Genomic DNA, 27,166 nt, shown 5'->3' with positions numbered 1-27,166 from the left:
CTAGCTTTGGCTTGATTTGCAGTAGACCCCTGAATCTAATCATTCTTTAATACTAGCTGACTATGTCAATTCACTACAAAAAGTTAATAATGTAATACTTCTGAATCAGTGTTTGACATCACAACTATAACCCAATTGATTACTTGGCTAAATATTTTCACACCTTAGTCAATGGCTATTGCCACATTTTCCATCCTATTTTCTGCTTGGCTCGGGACAAGTGGCTTGTCAGTTGTATCTAATTTTAGACTTTTAGAATCTTCCTGGAGTCTATTATTATCATCTGTTATTATCTATCTATTTTCTATTATTATCCTCTAGAGTCTATTATTATCCCTCCAACTTCAATTATTCTTCTTTTAAATTGTTTCAGGCCAATGGGCAAGTCTCCTAATCTCCAGGGAAGGGCATGTTCTTGTGACCTAATTCAGGACTCAGGAAATTGTACTGTTCAATTTAATAACGTTGTAGGGGAATGCATGGTATAAAAAGCACTGCCCTCAAGGCTGTAAGCGTCTAGTTGAGACAAGACATGTGTGTGAAAAAACAGCTAACACAATAGGTTATTAAGTGCCTAATACAAGTACTTGACAATATGTGCTGTAAGAATTCAGAAGCAGGAGAAATCAGTGTAGGCTGGAACACTCAGGAAAAATTTTGTGAAGGGATAGAGACTGGAGGATAAATATGATACCAAAAGGAAGACAAAAGTGGGGAGGGCAGGCCAGGTTGAAGGCACAGCACAGATGAGGCACTGAGGTGGAAAGACTCATGGTACTTGGGAATGATGGTTAGCAGAGAAGGGTTAGAGAGCAAGCTTTCTGTTCAGAAATGGGAGATAAGTTTGGAAATCTGGGGTGGAATAAACAGTGGCAAAACTTGAATATAATTGGTCCAAGGAACTTGGAATTTGTTGTGTGGGATGTAGGAGGCTATGTTTAAGCAGGAAAGAAACATGATAAATTTAAACCTACTTTTTATTTGGTTCTCTATAGAAAAAGGATTGCTGTTAGCTTCTGTCTTCCATATTTTAAAATTTTAATGTACTGGATGCTAATTATTAAATTATGTTCTTCTCTTCCTGGAACTGGATGCATCTGTGAATCCATCTCACATTCTTTTAAAGGTACATTCACCTGCACTTTGCCAGGTATTTTAACCACAATTCAGTTACTTGAAAATACACTATAGCCTTTGTTTTTCTGTCAGAGAAGTTCAGGTAAGAGCATCTGACTCAACTGTCAGTCATTAAGCTGGCTCAACAAGTCAGTGTCTGTGAAGCATGAACCATGGACTCCTAATGCTCCACATTTAGTTTTCCTTTATTATTTTCCTATAGAAAACATTTTCAGATTTAACAAACTTTATCAGAAGATCACAAGTCAGTTTTCTTTTGGTGCTGTAAAATGTCTTTCAGAGAGATGATACTAGTAAAACTCGGAATGCCCTATTGAGAACTGCTTGTCTCTCAGAAGCAGTTGAAAATTGTCTGACACTGAGTTTTGACAGGAAGAAGCAGGGCAGTGAAAACAACTACATACACTCTTTGGGACCTGCTATTTTTCTGAATGACTTCACATTGGGAGTCCTAGAGATAAGCAACCACTTGGTCTCTGCTAGAGAAAGATTCCCTTTTATTTTGACCAGCCCTATACAAACCAGGTCACTGCATGTTGTATTCAGGGCTTGACAAAGCCCTGCTTTCATTCTGATTGGAGGCTGATCTCTATTCAGGACCTTTGTTGTTGATGGCCACCAAATAAAACGAAAGGGATCTGACGTTGTCCAGGCCAGGATGGGCAGAACTGTGAAGTGGAAGTTTCTTAGTCCCAAAATGGGGCATTCATCTGGCACAGGCAGTGCCCCTTGCTTCCTTGTTTCCTAGTTTCCCCTAGCTTTAGATCCCTGAAAAATGTTAATCCTACCATGTTAGTCAGGGTGTGACCCACTTGTGTAATCTTGTGGGATTAAATCACCGGGATTTAAAATACTATACTATGTAACGGAGGCAATATATTTGAATAGTTGGCCTTTTGTTGCAGGAAAAATTGTATTATGCAAGGAGCCACCTTTTTGCCTATGTAATTTATTTGTGTCTAGAATTTTAGAGTCGACTGGGATTTTACAGATTATTTAATTCAGTTATCCCATTTTACAAATGAGGAAATTAAGGTTCAGAGATAGCAACCAATATGGTGTCCAACCAATCATGCTGGTTTGCCCTGGGCTAAGTAAGATGTTTCCTGGGATGCAGCACTTTCAGTGCTACAACTGGGAAAGTCGCAGGCAACTGGGAATAAGTTGATCACCCCAAAAACTAATTACCTAATTCAAAGTTTCACAGCCTTTACTGACACATTGCAAACTAAAACACATGCTGACTTCCAGTACAAAGCCTTTCTTAGGACAGCATAATACAATCAAAATACTTTCTCATTCATGAGCCACATGTTAAGACTCTGGAATACTATAATGGTCAGGTCGACTTTATGTTCTGGATATTTATGAAAGTTTTCTCTGACTTCTGATTTAGGCCATCTTATCCCTAAGAACTCAGCATTAGTACATACATTTTTAATCTAATTTAAATTTAATAAGGATAGCAGGCTATTTTTGTCTTTATTGAATGGAGAAAAAAAAATCAATGCAGCATATTAAGGATAGCCAAAGAGAGCATTTGTTTTGGATATTAGTTTAGGACCATAGTTACTAGATCACAAACATAAGAGGCTTCAGTTAAAGGCAAGAGACAATGAATAGGAATTCTGTATTAATAAAAGTTGGGAAGCAGTGAAGTCAATTGATACACATAGTTTTCAAATTGCCTCATTACTTTACAGGTACAACCTGGGCAAAACTTTCTGACTCCTTGTGAAAAGGGTGAAATGCTTAAAAACCCAGGTTGATAAAAATTGCTGAAGCTATCCTAAGACGAACCTTCTTTTATCTACTTCTTAAATATTGGTGAATCATTGGATTCCTCTTGATCATGATTTTCTTCATATGCTTCATGCTATTTGCAGACAAACTTGACCATGAGTTCAACTCTGTTTATCACAGGGTCGGGCAATGTGCTGCCTGCCTGCCACTGCACCTCTGGCCTAGGCCCATGGCATGTATTGCTGATTTGTCCTGGTACTCATTCCTGCCCATCCTTGACTTGGCCTCACAGTCCTTCTGAACATGTGTCTTCAATATGACACTGCAAACTGATCCAAATTGGCATGAAAGATGAAATCTATTCTTGGACCTACCATTAATTAATCTTAGACCCAGATAAAACCCAAATTGAGGTATCTAATCCAGACCTTCTCCAAGCTGCCTATCTGAATGTCTGAAGCCCATGTTCCATCTCTATCTAGATGACTTAGGGATAACTCCGTTTCAACATGTTCAAACATCAACTTGTCTTTACCCTCCAAATCTGCTTCTCTTCTGTTTTCCTTATTTCTGCCATTTAATTAGTCACCAAAGCCTATACTTTATTCACTATAAACATCTCTAGAATCCTTCTCATGCCTTCTATCCCTGCTGCCACTGCTTTATTTGGGCTCTTGCAAAGCCTACTTGCTGGTATCTCCAACTTCATTCTCCTCTCCTCCTTCCTCATATCTACAAGAGGGATTGCTCCCAAAACCACAGATCTGACCATGGCCATTCCTTTCCTCAGAAATCCCTAGAATGGCTCCCCCCGGCCTTCAGAATAAACATAGTTCAGATAATTCAGCTTATAAGATCCTGATTGTTCCTTTGTGCCTGTCTTTACAGAAGTGCTGACTTCCCTGTTTGTATATTTGCTGAAGATTTAACTAATTTATTTGTCTTTTAAAAAGACAGTATTAGTTTGTTAATCAAAGCCTTATTAATCTTCTAGTTTTCTATTTTATAGTTGTCTTCTTTTATTCTTTATTTATTTGTATTTATATTCCCTTATGAACCTTCTTAGTTGAAATGTAACTGCTGGAGGGGTTTTTCCTGCGTGCTGCACAAAGACAGACCATGGCATTGTAGTAGAGAAAGAGTTTAATAGACATGAGGCCAGCCACACCATGTGGGAGATAGAGTTAGTACTCAAATCATTATCCTGCAAAGGCTTTAGGTTAAAAGTATTTCAAAGGCATTTTTGGGAAAAAGGGTGAGGGTGGCTAGGCTTGCGGCTGATTGGTTGAGTCAGAGATGAATTAATAGGGGGTGGAAACTGTCCTTCTGCTGGCTGAGTAGCTTCTGGTTGGGGCCACAGGAGCAGGCTTGGGGGATCCCAAGTGGAGTCATGGGTGTCAGACACGCAAAGAAACTTGGAAAGATATCTCAAAAGACCAGTCTCCAGTAGTGGTGTTATTTGTAGGAGTAAAGGGGGAAGTTGCATGTCTTACAACCTCTGGAACACCGCCTGACAGTCGTTCATGTCTGGACCTTAGCAGGATTCAGGCTCCTCTCCTTCCCCAAAGCTGATGGTTTTCCATGAGCTTTACAAAAGCAGTTAGCTCTGATCTCTTTCACTGTCATAATTTTCTCACTGATAATGATTTTTGCAAAGGTGGTTTCACAAATACTTCGTTTTCAGTTTTATTGTTCTCTTATAAATGTTTTTAGGAATGGATTTTCTTCTATGTATTGCTGACACGAACAGGAGACAGAAATACTGAGTAGAAGAGGGCGGTTGCTTGGCAAAGGCCCCACCCTCAAGCCTGGATACCCGCAACCCTAAATGAGAACAGGCATTTCTGTTTGGGACCCAAAAAGTTGCCTTTTGACCGGCCACGCCCCCTATCCTGCCCCCATATAAACCCCAAACCCCAAGCTCCAGAGCACACCGGCAGGTGAGGAGACGAGGAGGCAAGCCGACTGACAGCAAAACAACGCAGCAGAGGAAGAGACAAGAGGAGGGACGCCTGGACACCGAGAGATGTTTGGCTGGAGGCAGTCAGAGCGGAGTCCAGCCCCTGGGCGGCCCGACTCCAGGTGAAGATCACCTTCCCACTTCATCCATCCCCACCCTTCCAGCTCCCCATCCATCCTGCTGAAAGCCACTTCCACCGCTCAATAAAACCTCGCATTTATCCTTCGAGTCAGTGTGTGACCCGATTTTTCCGGAATGCTGGACAAATGCTCGGGATACAGAAAGCTGTCCCCTGGTCCTTTGCTCTTCTGAAAAGGCAGAGGGTCCACTGAGCTGGTTAACACTCCAGTAGTTTATGGTGGCCAAGCTGAAAGAGCTTTGTAACACCCACCTGTAGACGCTACCCAAGGCCAGAGCCCAAAGCCCTCACCCCAGCCTCTGCACTTGCCCATCTGCATGCTCCCCCTCTCGCAAGGGGTTTCAGCAGAGGGGCTACTGAACAGGTGAGCCACACCCCTGTCGCATGCCCTGCAAGGGGAATCAGGGAACTCTTCCGTTTCATTGCTTTGACCACATCCTATGAATCTTGTTCTCCTTTTCTTTCAGCTCCAATTTGTTTATACATTGGTTTTTACTTTTGACTTTACTCATGATTTATTATAGAAAGATGTTTAACAATTTTTAAGCAAATGGAATAATTTTTGCTCCTCTTTCCTTGCTAATTTATTATTCATTGGAGTTAGAAAATTGTTGCTGAAGGGCAGGGCGCGGTGGCTCACAACTGTAATCCCAGCACTTTGGGAGGCCGAGGTGGGCGGATCACCTGAGGTCAGGAGTTTGAGACCAGCCTGGCCAACATGGTGAAATCCCGTCTCTACCAAAACTACAAAAATTAGCTGGGCATGGAGGCGCGCACCTGTAATCTCAGCTACTCAGGAGGCTGAGGCAGGAGAATCGCTTGAACCCGGGAGGCAGAGGTTTCAGTGAGCTGAGATCACGTCGTTGCACTCCAGCCTGGATGACAAGGCAAGACTCCATCTCAAAGAAAAGAAAAAAAAAAAAAAACAGAAAAGAAAATTGTTGCTGAAATAAATTCTGCATTTTGAAATGTATCAAAAGCGTGTGTGTGAATGTATGTGTTTGTATGCATAGGTATGTGGTCAATTTTTGTAAATATTCTATGGATCTTAAGAAGAATGTATATTCTCTTACTTTAGAGTATACTGTTCTTTTAATGTGTATTAGGTAAAACGTATTTATTATAATATTACATATATGTATTTATATCATCTTTTAGAAAGGTTTTCTTTTTTTTTTTAATGGTACCTTTTCTGTGTAAGGACACGCTCCCCAAATCTTTACCTTGTTCTTTTCTTTTAGTGAGGGTTTGGCTAGGTATAGAATTCTAGATTCAAAATGACCTTTCTCCAGTATTGTAATGATATTGTTCCTTTATATTCTAGCAACTGTACTTGCAGGTAAGAAGTTCAATGTTAATCTGATTCTGTTTCCTATTGGTATACCCTTTGTTTCTGTGAAGTGGTTTAGGATAGTCTCTTTATTGTTTTTTCCAAAATTTCCTCAAGATAAGCCTAATGGGCTTTGTTTTTGTTTTTGATTTGAGGTTTTTCATCTGAAGATCTGATAAGGACATATTACTCCATTATTGTTTTTATTTCTTCTCCTTCATCCCCTCTCTTCTGTTTTTTAGAATGCCTAATAAATGGATAAATATTCTTCTGGGTCTCTTCCTCATGTTCTTTAGGTTTTCCCCTATGTTTTTTGCCTCTTTGTCCTTCTGGACTACAGAGTAGGAGAATCACTTGGCTCTATTTGCTGCCTATTTGACTCTTTAGCTGTGTGCATTTTTCTGTTTGAGCCGCTAATAGATGGTGATCATATTTTTTACTTTGGAGATCTCCCTTGTTGCTTTTTCATTACAATATATTATTTTCTTTTGAACACAGTATCTCTTCAAACCAATCTGAGGAAATTAATTATTCTTATTTTGAAGTTTTGTTTCATTTCTTGTGTTTATATTCCTTTGTAGTTTTCTTTCATTTGCTTGGATTTTGTTATTTCCCCAGGGGTTAATTTTTCTACTTGTTGAGTTTAGAACTTTGTTGTTGTTATTGTTATTATAGTTGATATATTTATGGTTGATTTTCCTCAAATATTTAGATATTCTGGTTATCTGTTCTTAGCTATAGATGTGAATCCTAGCCCAAATGAAAATCACTGCTCATAGGCTGGGTGTGGTGACTCATGCCTATAATCCCAGCACTTTGGGAGGTCGAGGTGGGTGGATCACCTGAGGTCAGGAGTTCAAGATCAGCCTGGCCAACATGGGGAAACCCCATCTCTACTAAAAATACCAAAAATTAGCCAAGTGTAGTGGCATGCGCCTGTAATCCCAGCTACTTGGGAGGCTGAGGCAGGAGAATCATTTGAACCCGGGAGGTGGAGATTGCAGTGAGCCAAGATTGCACTCCAGCCTGGGTGACAGAGCAAAACTCTGTCTCAAAAAAAAAGAAAGAAAAAGAAAAAAAAATCACTGCTCATGTGACACAGAAACAGGTTCTGATTATAGGAGCCCTGGGAGCTTATGTAGGGGAAGTATGAATGAGATCACAAATGCCAAGAGCCCCAGTCCCTCACAGTAACGATAGGTTGTAGTACTGCTCTGCTTCTCCAGCCTCAGCTACTCTGGAATTTTCTGTGCCTCAACTTTCACTTTAGAGAGGTGTTCTCATGGCTCGAATCTGGAGTGTGTAGCTCTAAGAAGTAACCACTCCCTTCATGACATCAGGGACATGGGTGGACACTGAGGTAAATGTTTTGAAATCCTTTAATTAGTCACCTTACTAATGGTCTTCATCCTGCTCTTTCCCCTAGTTCCCACTGGTTCTGCTCTTTGGATTATTTGGGGGCACAGTTGGGAAAACATACTCTGTTTGACCTTCTGTTTCTTCTATATGAGGTTGTGGCTTCCTCAGCTCTCTTAGTTTCCACTTTCAATCTAGTCTCAATGACTCTATATCCTCTAGAAATTTGATTTGTGGCATCACTTTCAAATTTCCCAATCTATTACGGATTCACTTTATATGTGGCTTTCTGTCATCTTAATGGGATTTCTTTCCCCCAGAGTAAACTTTTGTATCCAGTTAGCCAATGTGAACCGGAAAGCCAACTCTTTGTTTAGGACTTCAATATATAACCAGGACTTTTCCTTTTTATTGTTCCCTCTGTTGAAGGATTTAGAACAGATGTCTCAAATCAGGTCAGAAGTATTCTGAGCTATGTCCCAACATGCCGTTTTCTGCTTCATGATTAGAGTCTCTTGCTGAGGCACATGTCAGATCTCTTCTACTTCAGGGTAAGAACTTGGGGACCACCTTTATCTCAAAGGCTCAAACTTTGAGCATGTTTCTCAAAATCCACTTTACCTTTATCTCAGGAAGTATCAGAACCTTTATACAACAAGAACTCCTGGTCTCCAAGGATATACAGATTAGGTCCCCTCAAATTCACTCATGTTTGTGTAACATTTCTCACCTCACCTAGACTTTCACACTGGTATTTCATTTGAGCCGCTTGACAATTTTCTTGTAGTTATAGAATATTATCCTCATTGGCACATGAGGAAATTGATTCAGACAGGTTCTTTGCCAAATTATACAAACACAAAATGGAAAAGCCAGTTCATAAGCTCCAAAATTCTTTTTCTGAGTACAATGTTTAACTTCTATACCTCCTGTGGACTGTGGTATAGAAAGAAAGCTGAGGTGAGATCAGTGACCTTAGACCAAGATTGGTTTTAAATCTAGATCTATATCCTTGAGGCTAGACAGTAATTGAACTAGACTCTAAGAGTTTGATTCAATATTCACTGAGAAGAATATGTCTGCTGATGACAGATTAAATTTTTATATTATTTTAAAAACTCGTAGAACTAGCTACTCCTTAGCTACATAGGAATTTCATGAATTATTTCTTTAAGATGCTTGGTGACCTGTATTCACTCCATATTTCTGTCCAGATTTACTTTATTGGGTGTATCAGTTATCTATTGCTGTTTAACAAGCCCCTTCCACGCCCCAGGCTTAGTAGCTTAACACAGCTGCCATTTATTATTGCTCCCAAATTTACCAGTCAGCCTGGTAGTTCTGCTGATCCAGTCAGGCTTGGCTAATCTCTGCTGGGCTCACTCACGTGTCTGTGGTCAGCTTGAGGATTGACTAGAGGCTAGCTGCTCTATTAATGTGTTTGGTCGTTGGCTGGCTTGCTATTGACCAGGACGATTCCTCTTATCCAGCAGGCCAACCCAGCTTTATTCATGTGGTGGCATCCAAGCTCCAAGAGAGCAAGTGGAAGCAAGCCTTTTGAGCTCTAAGATTAGAAGTGGTACAATGTCACTTCGGCCTTTTGTTGGTCACAGTAATTCACAAAGCCAGTCTAGGTTCAAAGAGTAGACAGGGAGTTGCAAAGTCATATTGAAAGGGCCATGAATACAGAAAGAAGAATTGCCATCATTTTTGTAAACAATCTACCATACCTGGCCTTTGTACACCTGCCTCAGTTGCTATGAGTGTTGGCTGCCAAAGGGTCACAGATGCCTCTGGCTATGAACTGACTTGTGTCACCTCAAAGTTCGTATGGTGAATCCCTAATCCCCAAAGTTACTGTATCTGGATATAGAGTTTTCAGGAGGTAATTAAGGCTACATGAGATCATAGAGGTGGGGTCCTAATTCAATAAGGCTGTGACTTTATACGGAGAGAAAGAGAAAGAATTTTTTTCTTTCTCTCTCTGCCATGTGAGGACACAGCAAGAAGGCAGCAACCTGCAAGCCAGGAAGTGGGCCCTCATCAGAAACCACCTGTGCTGGACCTTGATCTGGAACTTCTATTCTCCGAACTATGAGGAAATAGAGCTGCCCCGTCTGTGGTATTTTGTTATGGCAGCCCAAGCTAACAAATACACCTCTCCACTTTTGGAGAATTACCCCGTGTTGAAGGGGACTGCCTTGCCCTAGAGATTATGCCCTCATCTTTCATGTGGGAGGAAAGAGGTGCAGCTCATAGCAAATGGCTCATGGATGTGGGAGTATAAAAGGCTGGTTCTCAGTAGGCAACAATTTTGTATGATTTAAGCCCCAGAACCTTCGTATGGATCAAGGCAAGGCTTGGTTTTGTCTGAGACCACGTCCTTGCTCTTTTATCCCTCTCTAGTCTTACTTTCCTCTCCCTTTTACAGGTTTTTCCTGAGGAGGACTCTCTCAGTAATTCATAGGCACCCAATTCCCTGACTCAGGACCTATTTCTAGGGATCTCTACCAAGACAGATGTTTTATGATCATAGGATATTAAAAGACAGCACTTGTCATTAGTATATATTTATAAGCAGAGTTGCATATTTTAGCTTAGTTGCAGTCTCTGTGAGATTTCAAAATGCTATTCTACACTTTGATAAAAATAACAATGCTTATTAACATTTGCTGAGTGCTTACTAGGCTCTCTGCTGAGCATATAACATATGATCTCATTTAATCTTCACCGTGACCATATGAGAGAGCTATTGTTACTCTCAGTTTTTATGCTTTTAGTGTTTTCTAAATCATTTTGTATCTGGGATTTTGATCTATGATTCTTTGCTCTAGCAACAAAAGACTTCTGGGCCTGCATAAAAATAGACTTTGGCAGATGACATTCAGGAAACACCTGATAAGTGTCACAGACAAGACAAGTTGGCCTTTCTTCAACTTGAAAAATCAGGACTCTCTGGATTCATTATTGAACAGTATTGATGGTGAAACCTAATGGTCTGTGGAACATTCCTGTTCAAAACTCTGTAATTGTGGTGTGCTACTTTGGTGTTTCAAAGTGCTTTGCTAAATAACACATTTGTGGGTCTAGGCATGTACATCTTAGCTTTTAAAAAGTTTTATCCTCTCAAGTTTCCACTAAGTAAGGATCATTCATACAACAAACATGTCTTAAATTTTTATCACTGCTTGTTAAGTACTTCTCTCTCTCTATATATGTGTGTGTGTGTGTGTGTGTGTGTGTGTGTGTGTGTGTGTGTGTGTTGTGGGCATCATAGGAAGATAAAAAATGAGTCCATAGTAACTGTTCAAGTCAGTGAATCCCTAATTTCAGCAGCTGCAGCAGGAAATAGGAAATCTTATAAAGGGAGGGTCAAGGAACAGACATCAGTTCTTTGTTAGTTGCGTGGCAATGCTTTGTCTTTTTCAGTTTAGGTGGAAATGGCCTCTGGCTCCAAGGGAAAATCCAGAAAGGAAGATCAGATAACACTGTGTTCGGCATGGTCCTAAGCTAGAAACCAAGGCTTAAAGGACTCTCCTCAATGTTACACAGCTAGGAAGTGGTGCAATCAGAAATTGAACATGGGTGCACCATTGCCTGCTGAAATAGCAGGAAATGAAAGAGTAAGCAACATAATGGATGTAAAGGGTGCTTCCTGGAGAGCTGCTCATATGGTGCAAAGTTTCTTCTACAGTGAAAGCAAACTCCAACAGGTGGCATTCCATGTAGCTTTCATGATTCCACCTACTTGAACTAGATCCCTATAAGTTTATTAAGGGGACTGTAGCTGGATTTATAAAATTAAATTAGTTACCCAGAAGTAGAACAGCCATTTGAAGAGAAGGGGAGCTTGAGCGACAGACGGAATAGTGAATGTGTCTCTGAGTCTGGTTGGTTTGAAATATCTGCTAAAACTGATGAGAAAATGCTAAGAGGCTTAAACTTTGGAGTTTTGTAAAGAAAGTTTCTCTGGAAAGTAAATAATAAAGACATAATTCTTTCAGTGAAAGAAACAGAGCCTAATTTAACAGGAGATTGGGTACCTTGTTCTGCAAGCAACCGGAGATTGAAGGCTGCCACTGGGCATTCTGTGAATTCCCATGGAGTGGGGGGACTCATTGGCATCAAGCCCATGAGTGGTCCACCTGTTTGCACACCACAGAGGGAGGATCCACATGGATAGCTTAAGTTCCCCCAAACCATTTGTTTTATCTAAAAGAAATACAGTCACCCCAGAGGCTTATAGATGTGCAATCTAGTCTCACTTTTAAAGGATTTTTACGTATCCTTGTGTCTTTAAAGGCAAAACTAGCAACTGCTTTTTACATCTGTCCAAGCTAATCTTTCCCTGCTTTAAGCAGGCAGACAGGAAATGCAGTTTGCCTCTATTACCTAACATGCAGGAGGTATATAAAAGAGAGAAATAAGAAAAAAAAAAGTGAGAGCATAAGGTAAATGGATTGGATGAGATCAAAAAAGGGAAATAGGAGCCTGGTGAGCAATCCTTGGCTGGGGGCCCAGAGCAGCTTCAGGAGAGGGACAGAGCCCAGCAAGAGCATTTCCTGCTTTGGGTTAAAAAAATAAATTCAACTATCCTCTATGAGGTGGTCTATTTATCCTGTGAAGCATTATGTCATTAATTTGAAAATTACAGGTAGTAATAAAAACAGCAGTTATTTTTTTAACACCTGGATGAATGGGCCTCTCCCTGCTTCACCCACTGCACACCTGCGTTATTTTAATATTATCTGGTGTGTGGGTAGTTTCCCAGAAAGTTTCAGCCTGCATGAAAGCTTGAACAGCCTTGTCGCTTCTCTACAACTTCTTACGTTTTCTATATACTTCTATTTCCCTCAGCCTATAATCTTCAATAGAAACTAAAGGATAATCACCATATAGGCTAAGAAGCAGCATTTTTTTTCATAATCATAATAATTGCTGGAGTTAACAAAATCCTAAATTGTCTTCTGTCATAGCATACCCAAGTGGCTTCATGTTTTGCCTGCCTTTCAGCAGTCATCACTTTCCCTCATCCACAGGACATTGGAAGCTTCCTAAATACTCCTTGCTATCATTCCGCCTGGTCTTTCTTCAGGAAGTGGATGAGTCTGGCTTTCTCTTTTCACATTGCAAGCTTGAAAAACCTTGGACTTAGGGGAATTTGCCTTAGATGTCTAGCTATGTGATTATAAACTGTTTCCCATGTCAAAGTTTCCTGATGCTTATACAACCTGTAAGACCACAGTCCTTTGAACTCTGGGCAGGTGTATGGTTTTACAGTGCAATATTTTAAGAGAATTTGTTTTAATCTTCCAGCTAAGCCTCTTTATACACACAGGGCTGCCAAGAGAACAAATGCTATTCACTTCCAAGTTGTTTGCCTAGTTAACAGTAAGTACGCAAATCAGTTTCCTGTTCACACAAAGGATTTTCTTGTGTTTGAAATCTTTAACCAACAGTACGTTGGCTTGGATTTTTACAGAGAATTCACAATGTTAATTATCTATAGCGCTCTGTGCACCAGGATGTGAGGTGACTTAGTAAGCAACTGGTTAGTACCAAACAAGTATATTGCCTGAGTTTTTGAAAAGGACCTTTGTGTGAATGGTGGGGAGGCACCACAAAGGGCCCACATGGAAACAGAGGTTCAGCATGCAGTGAAAGGCATCAGGAAGTTGGAAGACAGCACAGAGGAAGGGGAAAGGAAAGCTTTATTGTAAGGATAACATTAAGACAAGGGATTACAAATCATTATTTTTTCTCAGGGTTTTTGCTCAAGGTTTTCCTCTTATGCTTCTTTTCTTGCATGTGTTTCTTCCTTTTTCTTTAAGAAAAATGAAGGCATTCACATCAATAAGCATTTTCAAAGAGACTTTTGAGTCTTGAGTCTTAATGCAATCGGACTGCATTATCATTAAAAGACAAGTTGTATGCAACTATCATTAAAAGACAAGTTGTATACAACTTCAGTAACAGAAGCCCAGCAGCCAGAGCCATATGGCAGCATTGCTACTATGTACGGTACAACACAGAGATATTTTACTGTAGGAGCATAACCTCCCCCCACCCATGTATGCATTTATGTACTTTATTCTCATTGCCAAGCTCTTTAAATATTTTCTCTTCACATATTTACCTAAGGCTGTTTCCTTTCAGCCCAGAGAAGTTAGACGTAACTTGCACATTGCCCTGGGGAAAGAAAGATGCTACGCAACTAGAATAACAAAGGTAGCATAGTCTTGATTCTTAAGCAAAATATGCTGGTTTAGAAGGAAGACAGAAAAAAATCAGAAGCATCCTTATAGAACTAGTTTCTCTTATGGTCAAATCTGGGAAACGGGGATATGATGGAACCCTTTCTGAGGGCGCATTTTGGAAAATAGAGTGAAACTTATAACCACGGTTTGAACTAGGCAATGACAATTCTCAGGGAAATGATCCCTTCTCCCATGCCACCCTGATATGCCAGCTGACAGGTATAGATGAGAACTGGTGGCACAGTGGATCCAGGCAGGAGAGGGCCAGAGTCTCCTCAGTTTTATGTGCTCTTGAAGTTGTGGGCAAAGACATGTGAAAAGTTCCCCCAAACCCCTAGAGCATGTCACTGATCCAAGGTGAGGAGAACCACTGTGCTACATAGGTCTTGTGGCAGGAATGAGGTGTTGCATTGTTAGCAGGGGGTTGAAGCTACCTGCTAGCAGATGGATGCCAGGATGCTACATGGGAGCCAGGCCAAGGTCTGCAGCTCCTCCAGCCACCATGGGAATAAGCACCACACTTCATGTGTCTGCACAGGACCAGATAGGATGAGTCACACCTGGAGCGGGAGGCCAGCATGGGCCTGACACAGATATGGACACCTGCTGCCCACTGCTGCAGGGCTGCCATCTGCTTACATTCTCTCGCAGCTTATTAGGGTCAGCCCCAGAAGGAGGATACGTAAAAACGATTCGTAACAGGCTGAGTTTTTTTTTTCTACTAAATTTTATATTTGAGATAATTGTCGATTCACTTGCAGTAAGAGCTGGGCTGCAGCCACAACTGGGAAGGAGACGGTGGATTACAAGGCCGAGATCAGACCACCTACAGGGCAACTCTCACAAACACAAAATTAGCTGGGCGCAGGTGGAAAGCCTGTAGTCCCAGCTACTGGGAGGCTGAGGCCGGAGAATGGCATGAACTCCAGGAGGCGGAGCTTGCAGTGAGCTGAGATCCGGCCACTGCACTCCAGCCCGGGCGACAGAGCGAGACTCCGTCTCAAAAAAAAAAAAAAAGACATCATACAGAGAGATCCGGGTACCATTTACCCAGTATTCCCTAGTGGCAACAGTTTACAAAACAATGTAAACCACAGCCAGGATATTGTCAAGTTATAGAACATTTCCATCAACACAAGGAACTTCACGTTGCCTCCCCTCCCCCCACCTTTTTTTTTCAGATAGAATCTCGCTCTGTTGCCAAGGCTGGAGTGCAGTGGTGTGATCTTGGCTCACTGCAACCTCACTTCCCTGGTTCAAGCGATTCTGCCTCAGCCTCTTGAGTAGCTGGGACTACAGGTATGCACCACCATGCCCAGCTAATTTTTGTATTTTTAGTAGAGACCGGGTTTCACCATATTGGCCAGGCTGGTCTCAAACTCCTGACCTCATGATCCACCCGCCTCAGCCTCCCAAAGTGCTGGGATTACAGGCATGAGCCACCGCACCTGGCCCATGTTGCCCTTTTATAAACACACCTGCTTCCCTCTCCAGCACTTACAGCTGGCAACCCCTGATCTGTCGTCTATTTCTATAATTTTGCTTTTCTGAGAAAGTCTTTATTTATTCTTCACTTTTGAAGAATAACTTTGCTGATATAAAATCCTAGGTTGGTGATTTCCCTTGTTCCTCCCATAGGTAAGGTATTTTTTCCTCCTTTGACTTTATTCAATACTTTCTCTTTGTCTCTGCCTCTTTTTTTTTTTCATTTTAATATAATAAGCATAAATATGTATGGGTTATTTATTGATTTTTAAATTTATTATTCTGCTTGGAATACTCTGAACTTCTTGGATATGTGATTTGATAACTATCATTCACTTTGGAAAGTTCCCCACATTACTTCAAATATTTTCAGAGTGTCCAGCTATTTTAGTACCTTTGCCTTCACATATAGATTTTAGAATAATCTTTTAAATAGGTAAAAAAAATTGCTGAGATTTGATTGGCATTGTATTGAACCTGTATATTAATTTGAGGAGAGTGTCACTATATTGAATCTACTAATCTATAAAGACAGTATTTCTCTCCATTTATTTAGACCTTTTTTGATTTTTTAAATTAACATTTCACAATTTTCACCCTACAAGTCCTCTGTGTTTTGTTAGATTTACACCTAAGATATTTTTGTAAAAAGTGATTATAATGACAATGCATTTTTTATTTTAGTGTTTTTAATTACATGTTCATTGCTACTATATAAAAATACAATTAATTGTTGTATTTTTTGGTATCCTGAGACTTTGTTGAACTCATTTATTAGTCGTAGAAGGCTTGTTTTTTTTGTTGTTGTTTTGTTTTTGTTTTTGTTTTTGGTACTTGGGATTTTCTCCAACTTTTCAAAGAGGGATAGTTTTATTTCTTCTTTTCATATCATATGATCATATCAATCATAATATTCCTCTCTCATGCTAGAGATTTTCATTGCTCTGAAGCCTATTTTATCTCTTGTTAATAGAGCCACCCTTGCTTTCCTTTGATCACTGCTTGCATAATGCATCTTTTTTTATTTAAAAAATTTTAACCAGTCTATGTTGTTACCTTTGAAATGAGTTTCTTAAAACTATATATTGAACATTATATAATTTGATATATAGTTTTGCCTACTCTACCATTATCTGTGTTTTAATCTGTGTATTTAGGCCATTTACATTTGCATGTAACCACTGCTGTTACAGGGTTTAACTCTGCATTTTGTTTCTTATTTTCTGTTTGTTCTTCTTTTTCTCTGTTTTCTTTTTTCTGTCTTTGTGTTATTTGAACATTTTTTAAATTCAGTTTTGATTCACTATACCATTTTTAAAGTATATTTCTTTGTATAGCTTAAGTGATTACTTTAGGTATTACATTCTATACACACAAGTTATTAAAATCTACTGTTGGCCAAGCATGGTGGCTCATACCTGCAATGCCAGCATTTTTGGAGGCCAAGACAGGTGGATAGCTTGAGCCTGGGAGTTTGAGACCAATCTGGGCAACATACTGAGACCCTGTCTCTACAATAAATTAAAACAAAACAAAACAAAATGCCAGGAGCATGAGTACACAACAGTAGTCCCAGCTACTTGAGAGACTGAGGTGGGAGGATGCCTTGAGCCCAGGAGATCGACGCTGCAGTGAGCCGTGATTGAGCCACTGTACTCCAGCCCAGACGACAGAGTGATACCCATTCTCAAAGAAAAAAAACAATCTACCATTGGAGATGAAAAAGTATTGCAAGATTTCAAATATTTTTTTTTTTCTCATTACAACCTTCACCTCCTGGGCCCAAGTGATCCTCCCACCTCAGTCTCCCAAGTAGTTGGGACAACAGGTACACAACAAGCTAATTTTTGTATTTTTTGTTGAGTTGAGGTTTCACCATGTTGCCCAGGCTGGTCTCAAACTCCTGGGCCCAAGCCATCTGCCAACCTCGGCCTCCCACAGTGCTAGGATTACAGGTGCGAGCCACTGTGCCTGGCCCTCAGTGAATTTTTAATGTTAGTTCTCTTAATCATGTGTGGATTATTTTGAGGCTGAAAGGTATATCAGTGCCATTTCATTATCTAACCCACTGTGATTCTATAGAACTCTTTCAAAGAAATGGAACAGAATGAAGACTCATAAAATGCTCTCTGACACAGAGGACAATTAAGTTGCTTATTTTGTGAAGCCACTGTACTCCACCATAACTTTGGTCACCAGAAGAGAAGGAAGAAGCATCTACGAGCATCTGATTGGTGTAAGACACAGTATGGGTGAGCTTTCCCAAGTTATCTCACTTTAAGGAAAGTTCTAATCAATCTCATTCTGGGGTAATTTTCACCAGACTCATAACAAACTTCACTGTCTCAGTGCTGGCTGGAAATAATACAACAATTTTAACTCTCTCTTTTCATTTATCTGGGTGAAGTGCTAAAGAAGTTCAGATCAGTAGTGTCCTGTTTAGTCTTTAGCTATTGTAGTTAATCGTGCCTACTCAAGACATCTGGAAAAACTCTAATTTAATCAAACATATAGGACAACTAAAGTAGTACAAAGAAGAAAATAGCATGTATCTCGATTTTCCACTTACTAACGTTAACAGATGTCATTTCATCCAATGATTTGCTCTGTAGAGAGCTCACTAAATCAGTAGAATGTTTGTTTGTGTGTTGGGACTTAGGACTTACAGATTTACCACACATTTCCCTATAGGGAAAAATACCAACTATCCCAGCCTATTAAGGGTTATTATTAGTACTGATGAGAAAAGGTGTTTCTTGGGATTGATTCCCTGGAAGATATTTTCCATGCATCTGTTTTGTAATGCAACTATTTTATTTTCCAATTTTAATTACTACAAAAGGAAATTTACATATAGACACAGGCTCTCTTTTAAAAATTTAATTCCTTTTTCTCAGTAGAGATTGAGTTCTCTAGTTCTTGCTGAAAAAGTAGCAGATGGGAATAAGCTCTCTCAAATTACACATCAGTCTAGGGGCCTATTGAATTTCAGTATTGGATGGGGTCTCAGGCAAGCGTCACTATGATCTGATGCTTGAAACAACTCCCACCATTATAGTTAGCCCTTCCACAGCCTGAGCTCCTGACTCACAGGCACTCTGACATCTTCACGAGATAACTACTATATTTCACAACTGTGGAGCAAACACCAAGAAGGAAAAACAATATTCTGTCTTCAGAATCTCAGTTTATTAAAGTATGTAGCAACCAGCAATCTAGAGAACAACCTCATGGAATGGGTCTAAGTTTCTATGGCAAAATAGTATGACTGGGTAACTCCCAGAGGATAATCGGATTAATTTAAATTCTTGGCATCTTTGCTACACTGGAGGTCAGGTAGAGAAGAAAGGAAGCCATGGCTCTTCTCTATACCTAGACCGACCTTCAGAAATCTGAATCTGCATACTGAAGCCCTAGACCTTCATCTAAGTGCCTGAACCTGCAATCTACTGCACATGCTAAATGACCTGGCTCTCTGAAGGTTATCTGCCCCTACAAAGTAGCATTCATTCTCTCCAGAATGTGCAGAGCATGGAGAATTAAAAAAGAGTTCCTTCTAATCACTTTCAAATATATTTGTAAGAGAAACTATGGCATAGAAAACCTCTCCTCCTGATTTCTTTTTACCGGCCATTACTTGAATCTACTATTTAATAAACTTAAAATGTATAGTAAACATCTCTGAGGCAATAATAAGAAACTATATTATTCTATGCGTAAATCTGGGCTAAATCTAGACATCTGACATGATTACTAAAGCATATGATATGTACAAACTCAGAATAAGTATTCAGTAACGGTTTCTTGAGTGAACGAGTGAATATATACTCTGGCTGTCAATCTATTTTAAAAAACAGAAAATTTTAACAAAAATGACAGTGTGGTGAGAGATTTCTACTTCAGCTTATAGTGGTACTGCTCTGTAAGTCTTTGGAATAGTAGAGGATGGTATGGCAGAGAAAGAGACTTTGTTTTAGCTTAAACATTCCCATATGAATCCAGGCATGGTGGCTCATAGCTGTAATCCCAGCTCTTTAGGGAGACTAAGGCAAGAGGATCACTTCAGGCCAAGAGTTCAAGACCAGGCTAGGCAATAAATTGAAACCCCATCTCCGCAAAAAGTAAAAAATTAGCCAGGTGTGATGGCATGTGGCTGTGCCTAGCTGCCAGGGAGGCTGAAGTGGGAGGATTGCTTGAGGCCAGAGATTCAAGGTTGCAGTGAGCTATGCTTTTACCACTGCCCTCCAGCCTGTGTGACAGAGTGAGATCCTGTCTCAAAACAAACAAACAAAAAAGAAATATAAAACTTTCATATGAGTTATCAGCAGCTGGATTTCTAGAGTTATGACTTTAATTCATCTTTGAAGATGCCTTCCTTTCCATTAGAAAGTCATAAAAATGGTCATTTAATTATGAGAATGCAAATACCTACTTCTTGAGATGGAAGTCACCATATATCTGAGTGCAGATACACAGATTGAGATACTAAGCAGTCTGTAAAGTAGTGTGTATAGAGAACATTTCCTCCTAAATATAGATTTTTATGCGACTTCTGGTATCCCACAGAGGGTGTCATTTAGGCTTGAATAACCCAGGTTCTAGGACATATGGTTGAAATCTGTGAGATCAGGCCACTGACCTTAAAGGGAAGTTTGACGATCAAGTGAGTAGAATGTCTATATGTGGGTCTCCTGCCTTCAGAAAATGCTGGTTCTGGTAGTAATCACTTACCTATTTACCTGTGCTTGTGATGTGGGTAAAATGACATTTTGCTGTCAGAATTCCCCACCACATACAAAACAGATTGAAAAAGTAAGATTTATAAGCTGTCTTGAAGTCATGAGAATGAGGCAGTGGGCTCTTAGTAACGTTCTTTAGGTTTTCTTTTCCTTCTTTATTATACATGTGGAAATATGTATTGATGTTAAATGTAGGATGTAATGCACTCATTTTGAATGTTTGTTTTAGACTATAAATCAAAAGTTAACAACCACAGCATACCAAATCAGACCTGGTATACACAATTGAGAGCATTTCAGGCAGGGTTTACACACCTATAGGACCAGGCAGGCAAGACAAATGCCTTAAGCAGCCCTGCATAAAACAATAGGAAATGGTGGGACCTGGAGCAAAATGTAGAGTGCAGCCCCTACTCTTCTTTTTTTTTTTTTTTTTTTTTTGAGACGGAGTCTCGCTCTGTCGCCCAGGCTGGAGTGCAGTGGCCAGATCTCAGCTCACTGCAAGCTCCGCCTCCCGGGTTCCCGCCATTCTCCTGCCTCAGCCTCCCGAGTAGCTGGGACCACAGGCGCCGCCACCTCGCCCGGCTAATTTTTTGTGTTTTTTTAGTAGAGACGGGGTTTCGCCGTGTTAGCCAGGATGGTCTCGATCTCCTGACCTTGTGATCCGCCCGTCTCGGCCTCCCAAAGTGCTGGGATTACAGGCTTGAGCCACCGCGCCCGGCCACCCCTACCCTTCTTAAAAGCATTTCCTTTAAAACAAAACAAAATGAAACAAAATGAGCAAACAAAAAACAAAACACTGTTCTGTGCCGAACCAAACAGTTGGTCAGTTGAATCTGGACCACTTTTTGGACCCCTATAGAGGAGCAAGCATGAGAAAGAAGATACCCATGGAAAACTCTTTTTCTTATAAATGGGATGGAGTCTGACTTGAGAAAGGGGGTATAGGCAATAAATAGCTTTGTTGTCTAACTGCACAGGAGTGGTGAGTGATGAAATGTATACTGGCCAGGGGACTACAGATCCTGATTCTGGCACTTTCTAGTTGTAAGTTTAGGACCAGTTATCTAGCTAAAACCTTCTCATGATGATCAAATAAAATAATCTATTTGAAATGTTTTAAATTACTGTAAATTGCTGTGTAAATATTAGTTACATTTCTATATACATAGTTGATGGTTAGTAAATGCAGGTCCGGAACAAGATAGTGGGCATCCATGATGGGTGTTTGTTGTTCCTTTCACTATCACCATATCAACTTTACTTCAATAGGAGCTAGGCAATAAGGCGCACTTTTTTATTGCAAGGCCAAAGATTATATTATCAGCATTTTTCTTTTAATAATAACTCACTGTTATCATTACTTGGACCTCATATGACCAAGGACTGGTTCAGGGCTAGTTCTTTCTCTTCCATTCTGCTATCATCCATTGCCTGTGATATAATCATGCTATATGAAAAGGGTGATAACAGATAATGAACTGTTGGTGAAGCTTATTTGTGACATTGAGGAAAATGGATTAAAGAGTTATTAGATCACATGCCATGTGATTTTCCCATCCAAGAACAGAAAGATTTGGTACTATTGGAATTGTGCACTAAGGGTCATTCTTTGTTAAACAAAAAACAATAGTAAACTGTAGAGATGGAAACGGTCATATAATTAAATGTCATCCTGCCACAAGCTCATGTTATTGAAAAGGTACAACACCATGCTGAATAGGCAAAAGCTGGAAGCAGTCCCCTAGAAAACTGGAACAACACAAGGATGTACTCTGTCACCACTGCTATTCAACATAGTACTGGAAATCCTAGCCAGAGCAATCAGTCCAGGGAAAGAAAGAAAAGGCATCCAAACAGGAAGAGAAGAAGTCAAACTATCTCTGTTTGCAGATGATATGATTCTATACCTAGAAAACCCCATAGTCTCTGGCCAAAAGCATCTAGATCTGCTAAACAACTTCAGCAAAGTTTCAGGATACAAAATCAATGTATAAAAATCGTTTGTGTGTTTCTATACACCAACAACATCCAAACTGAGAGTCAAATCAAGAACACAATCCCATTCACAATAGCCAAAAAAGGAATAAAATATCTAGAAATACAGCTAGATATAGAGGGATGAAAGATCTCGACAATGAGAATTATAAAACACTGTTCAAAGAAATCAGAGATGACACAAGCAAATGGAAAAACATCCCATGCTCATGGATAGGAAGAATCAATATTGCTAAAATAACCATACTGCCCAAAGCAATTTAGAGAATCATTGCTATTCCTATCAAACTACCAATGATTTTCTTCATGAAATTAGAAATAAGAACTATTTTAAAATTCATGTGGAACCAAAAAAGAGTTCAAATAGCTAAGGCAATCCTAAGCAAAAGGAACAAATCTGGAGACATCACATTACCTGACTTCAAACTATACTACAAGGCTACAGTGATGAAAATAGCATGGTACTGGTACAAAAACAGACACATAGACCAATGGAACAGAATAGAGAGCCCAGAAATACTGCCAAAACCTACAACCATCTGCCCTTTGACAAAGTTTACAAAACAAGCAATGGGAAAAGGGAGCTGTACTCAAAAAATGCTGGGACACTAGCTATATTCAAAAAATGTCTGGGTGGGATAACTGGGTAGCCATATGCAGAAGATTGAAACCAGACCCTGTCCTTACACCATATACAAAAATCAACTCAAGATGGATTACAGACTTAGATCTTAAGACCTAAAACTATAAAAACCCTGAAAGATAACCTAGAAAACACAATTCTGGATATAGGCTGGGGCAAAGATTTCATGACAAAGACACCAAAAGCAATTCCAACAAAAACAAAAATTGACAAATGGGACCAAATTTAAACTAAAGAGCTCCTGCATAGCAAAAGAAACTATCAGCAGAATAAACAGATAGCCTACAGAAAGGGAGAAAAAATTTGCCAACTATGCATCCTATAAAGGTCTAATATGCAGAATCTATAAGGAACTTAAACAAATTACCAAGCAAAGAACAAACAACTCCATTAAAAAGTGGGCAAAGGTGATGAACAGGCACTTTTTGAAAGAAGATATACATGTGGCCAATAAACATGAGAAAATGCTCAACATCTCTTATCATTAGAAAAATGCAAATCAAAGTCACAGTAATACACAATCTCACATCAGTCAGAATGGCTATTATTAAAAAGTCAAAAAAAATAAGACATGCTGGTAAGGTTGCAGAGGAAAGGGAATGCTTATATGCTGCTGGTGGTCATGTAAATTAGTTCAGCCATTGTGGAAAGCAGTGTGGCGATTTCTCCAAGAACCTAAAACAGAAGTACCATTTAACCTAGCAATCCCATTATTGAGCATATACCCACAGGAACATAAATCATTCTGTCACAAGACACATGCACACATATGTTCACTGCAGCACTATTCACAATAGCAAAGTCATGGAATCAACCTACATGCCCATCAATGGTAGACTGGATAAAGAAAATATGGTACATATACACCATGGAATACTATAGCCATAGAAAAGAATGAGCTCATTTCCTTTGCAGCAATGTAGATGAAGCTGGAGGCCATAATCGTAAGCAGATTAATGTCAGGGAAAAGAAAACCAAATACTTGTTCTCACTTATAAATGAGCTAAACTCTCACTTATAAGTGGGAGCTAAACCTTGAGTCCACGTGAACACAAAGAAGGGAACAACAGACACCAAGGCCTACTTGAGGGTGGAGGGTGGGGAGAAGGAGAGTGTCTGGCTTTGAAAATGATTTCTTTGGGAAACTGAAAATCACTGTTTTTTGTTTTGTTTTGTTTTGTTTTACCATAAAAGTCCTAATTTCATTAGGTGTGGGAAATTTCATGGTGAGGCCTGTCTTTTGCTGTGAACTTTGTCCCAGTGTACTTGTTCTTCTATTTTAAAAAGGTTATTTCCTACTTGAACTTGATTCTCCTCTTTTAGCAGGAAAGTTCTCTTGTGTGTGGGAAATCTTAATAAAAAATTTTGTTATAAAACCATGGAGAAATAATAATTATTTCTTTATAATTTATCTGTTCTTTTTTGTTGTCTAATTTCAAATTATGAGAATCAGGCTTTGAATCTCAAACATTTGGTTTCCTAAGTCTTTTTAAAATGTTTAAAAAAATTTTTTAGAATAGTTTTATCTTTGCAGTTCCTATATTTGATAATTGCCAAATAAACATTATTTTTACTTAAGCCTATAACATTTATCAACAATTCTCTTTTTATTGCATTAAACCAAAAATTATTTATTTCAGTGTAATATAGAAGAAAATGATTGGATTTTGAAATAAGCAGAGAGAGTATAGGAGATAATTAGAATTGGATTAGATTCATTCTTTTCCAGAAATGCTCTTAGAAAGTACTATAATTTATCTGCTTTTGCTGAACTGAATACTAGAGCAACTCCTGGGCCAGTTACTCCAATGGCTTGCTTTTCTGCTAATCTTTAACAAGGTTATTGCTATGAGTTCAGCTTTCCATGAAAGTATTTGGAAGTCCACTAATATAGTAATGAAACTAAATTGTTAAATCCAACATTTACTTAAATTGGTTAGAAATGTTGCATATTTAACTTTCTGTCTGAGAAATGTTCATGCCTGGTGAAAAAGGAGAATTAAAACTATGTATATAGTTCTGTAAATGTTTTTATACTGTTACAGAATGGCTTGTGTTACTCTTGTTAAGTACCTTATTTCCTGGATTTTCAGTTATTTTTGAATCAGATATATTACCTGATGATTTGCTCAATTTTCATTAAAAATAGGATCATTAGCATATTAATTTCTTTGTTATATTTATACACAATATTTTAATAATCAGTGTGAACTGCCTCAGCAACCCGATTTGCTCTAAGAAAATGAGATTTGTGTTTACAGTGTCAGCTATAATCTGATTTTCAGTTTGTCTGAACCCAGTGTTTAACACAATTTGAAGTTCACTACTCAATTCTCTAGAGGTTCAGCAGAACATAGAAATGAAGTTTGGGGCATACAATCGCAAAGAGATTTGGCTGGGAATGCGAATTTTTCTACTTTAAAATTTTTCAGGTTGGGCACGGTGGCTCACTCCTGTAATCCTAGAATTTAGGAAGGCCAAGGCAGGAGGATTGCTTGAAGCCAGGAGTTCGAGACCACCCTGGGCAACATTCCAAGACCCAGTCTCTATAATAAACTAAAACAATTAGCTGAGTGTGGTGGCTCATGCCTGTGGCCCCAGCTACTCCGGAGGCTGAGACAGGAAGATTGCCTGAACCCAGGAGGTTGAGGCTGCAATGAGCTATGATCACACCACTGAACTCTAGCCTGGGCTGCAGAGTGAGGCCCTGTCTCTAAATGGTATTAAATTAATAAACAAATAAAGGAAAAGAATAAATTTCTCAGAGGCCAATAACTTACTCCTCCCATCCCCTCACCTCCAACCCTGGATACTTAAAAATTTCTTGTTACTAAGATGTCCCTAACAGAGATTAGTCTATTCATACCTTTGGGCCAAATTTCCTCCCCACTTCTAATTTGGTAGTAACCTAGACCTGAGTCAAGATCAGCTTCTTGTAAAGATGGTTTTGCAGGGTAATATGACCCTTGATGCTTTCTTCTTCGATGGCTGGTCCTTGAATATTTAGAGGTGATAGGCTCAATTAACTATTAATACCAGCTCCTGCTCTGCTTGTTACTTTATCTCCACTGACAGGCCGCTTTCATACTGAGGGCTACTCAGGGCATTAGCCAGGGGAAACTGATCTAGAAGTTGACACACGGCTATCTGGAATGTGATGAAAATTTCTCTCTCTCTCTCTACTTTCCTATAGTGAGACTGGGATATCTCATTCCCAATATCCCATGAGATTAAGACAATCTTTGGTCAAATAAAGAATTGGAAACTTGGTTAGCATAATAACACAGGAAAATTGTGGAGATGACAGTTTATCTTGCAGATGGTCCACTCTTAACAAAGGGAAGGATTTAAAGCTTTCTCCTACAAATACACAGTAAGAACATGCTAACCCTCAGTCTCACTGTAGGGTCAGGGACAATGGGCTCTTCATGAGTGCAACAGGGACACCTAGGCCAGAGAGATAGAAAAGATCAGGGAAATCATGGGTTTTGGGGAGGTGAGAAAAAGGAGGGACCAGCGAGAAGGGATTTCTGAAGTGGATTCTGTAGGGACTGAAGTGCACCCTATGGAAAAGATAAAGAGGTATTTTTAACTACTTTCTGGGGTAGTGTACATTCATGATCAGTAAGTTGGTTTCATTTCTGATATAGAACTGCACCTGTACATACTTGTAGCCATTGTAGGCAAAACTGAGGTTAAATGGTTAAATACAAATATGGGAAATTCTTGCCCTGGTTGAAAACCGAAGCTACTCATAGGACCCATGTTTTTTGGGTTTTTTTGGTGGTGGAGTAGCAACTCTGGAGTCAATATCAACAAGTTTTCTTATGTGAGTCAAGAACTCAATTAATTCCTTTTTGTTTTTGAAAAATCACATTTGGAAAATGTGTTTTGTAGATAGTCGGGATCCGTAATCAGATTGTGCAATAGGTAAATAGTGTAGAAGACTCATCCCAGATTTCAAGGAGAAATTCTCCTTCTGGGGATTCTCTATCAGTCTAGGAGCAAAAGTATAATAGGTCTGCTTGAAGCCATCCCTAAGCCAATGTGGCCTAAAATGTAGTTTCTGGAATAAATTCATCAGGAATACCACATGTATTTATTAAAATGCATATCCCTGGACCCTAAACTAGAGGCCAGGAATATACATTCTTGCTGATTACTCATGCTCGGTATGTCTGAGAACCTCTGCTAAAGCAATGCTGATCAGGTTTACCCCACGTTCACCCACTTTCCTTCTCCCATTTCCCATCTCTCAATACAATCAGCCTTACTTTAAGGAGATCCTTGTGTGTCTGTGAACTTCTGGATGGTGAAAATGGTGATTCTCATGTTTGCTGTGATTTCTAACATCTATAATTGTGCCTTCCAGATACAAG

General features: G+C 39.5%; 1 long non-coding RNA gene across 4 annotated transcripts in view; it reads left to right on the top strand.

Annotated features, from left to right (window-relative positions):
- The window catches only part of LOC103885393, a 72,296-nt gene that overhangs the window by 43,360 nt on the left and 1,770 nt on the right, over positions 1 to 27,166 (top strand). Inside the window, exon 5 of one of the 4 annotated variants that reach the window (XR_002522725.2) lies at positions 4,594 to 5,068. The exons of the other annotated variants lie outside the window; for them this stretch is intronic. This is a non-coding gene — a long non-coding RNA (uncharacterized LOC103885393). Of the gene's footprint in view, positions 1 to 4,593; positions 5,069 to 27,166 lie in introns of those variants that run through there. 4 annotated transcript variants of the gene reach the window in all.

The sequence above is a fragment of the Papio anubis genome, chromosome 5 (genome assembly GCF_008728515.1).
Source record: "Papio anubis isolate 15944 chromosome 5, Panubis1.0, whole genome shotgun sequence".
NCBI classification, from domain to species: domain Eukaryota; kingdom Metazoa; phylum Chordata; class Mammalia; order Primates; family Cercopithecidae; genus Papio; species Papio anubis.
This window is presented reverse-complemented; position numbering and strand designations above follow the sequence as displayed.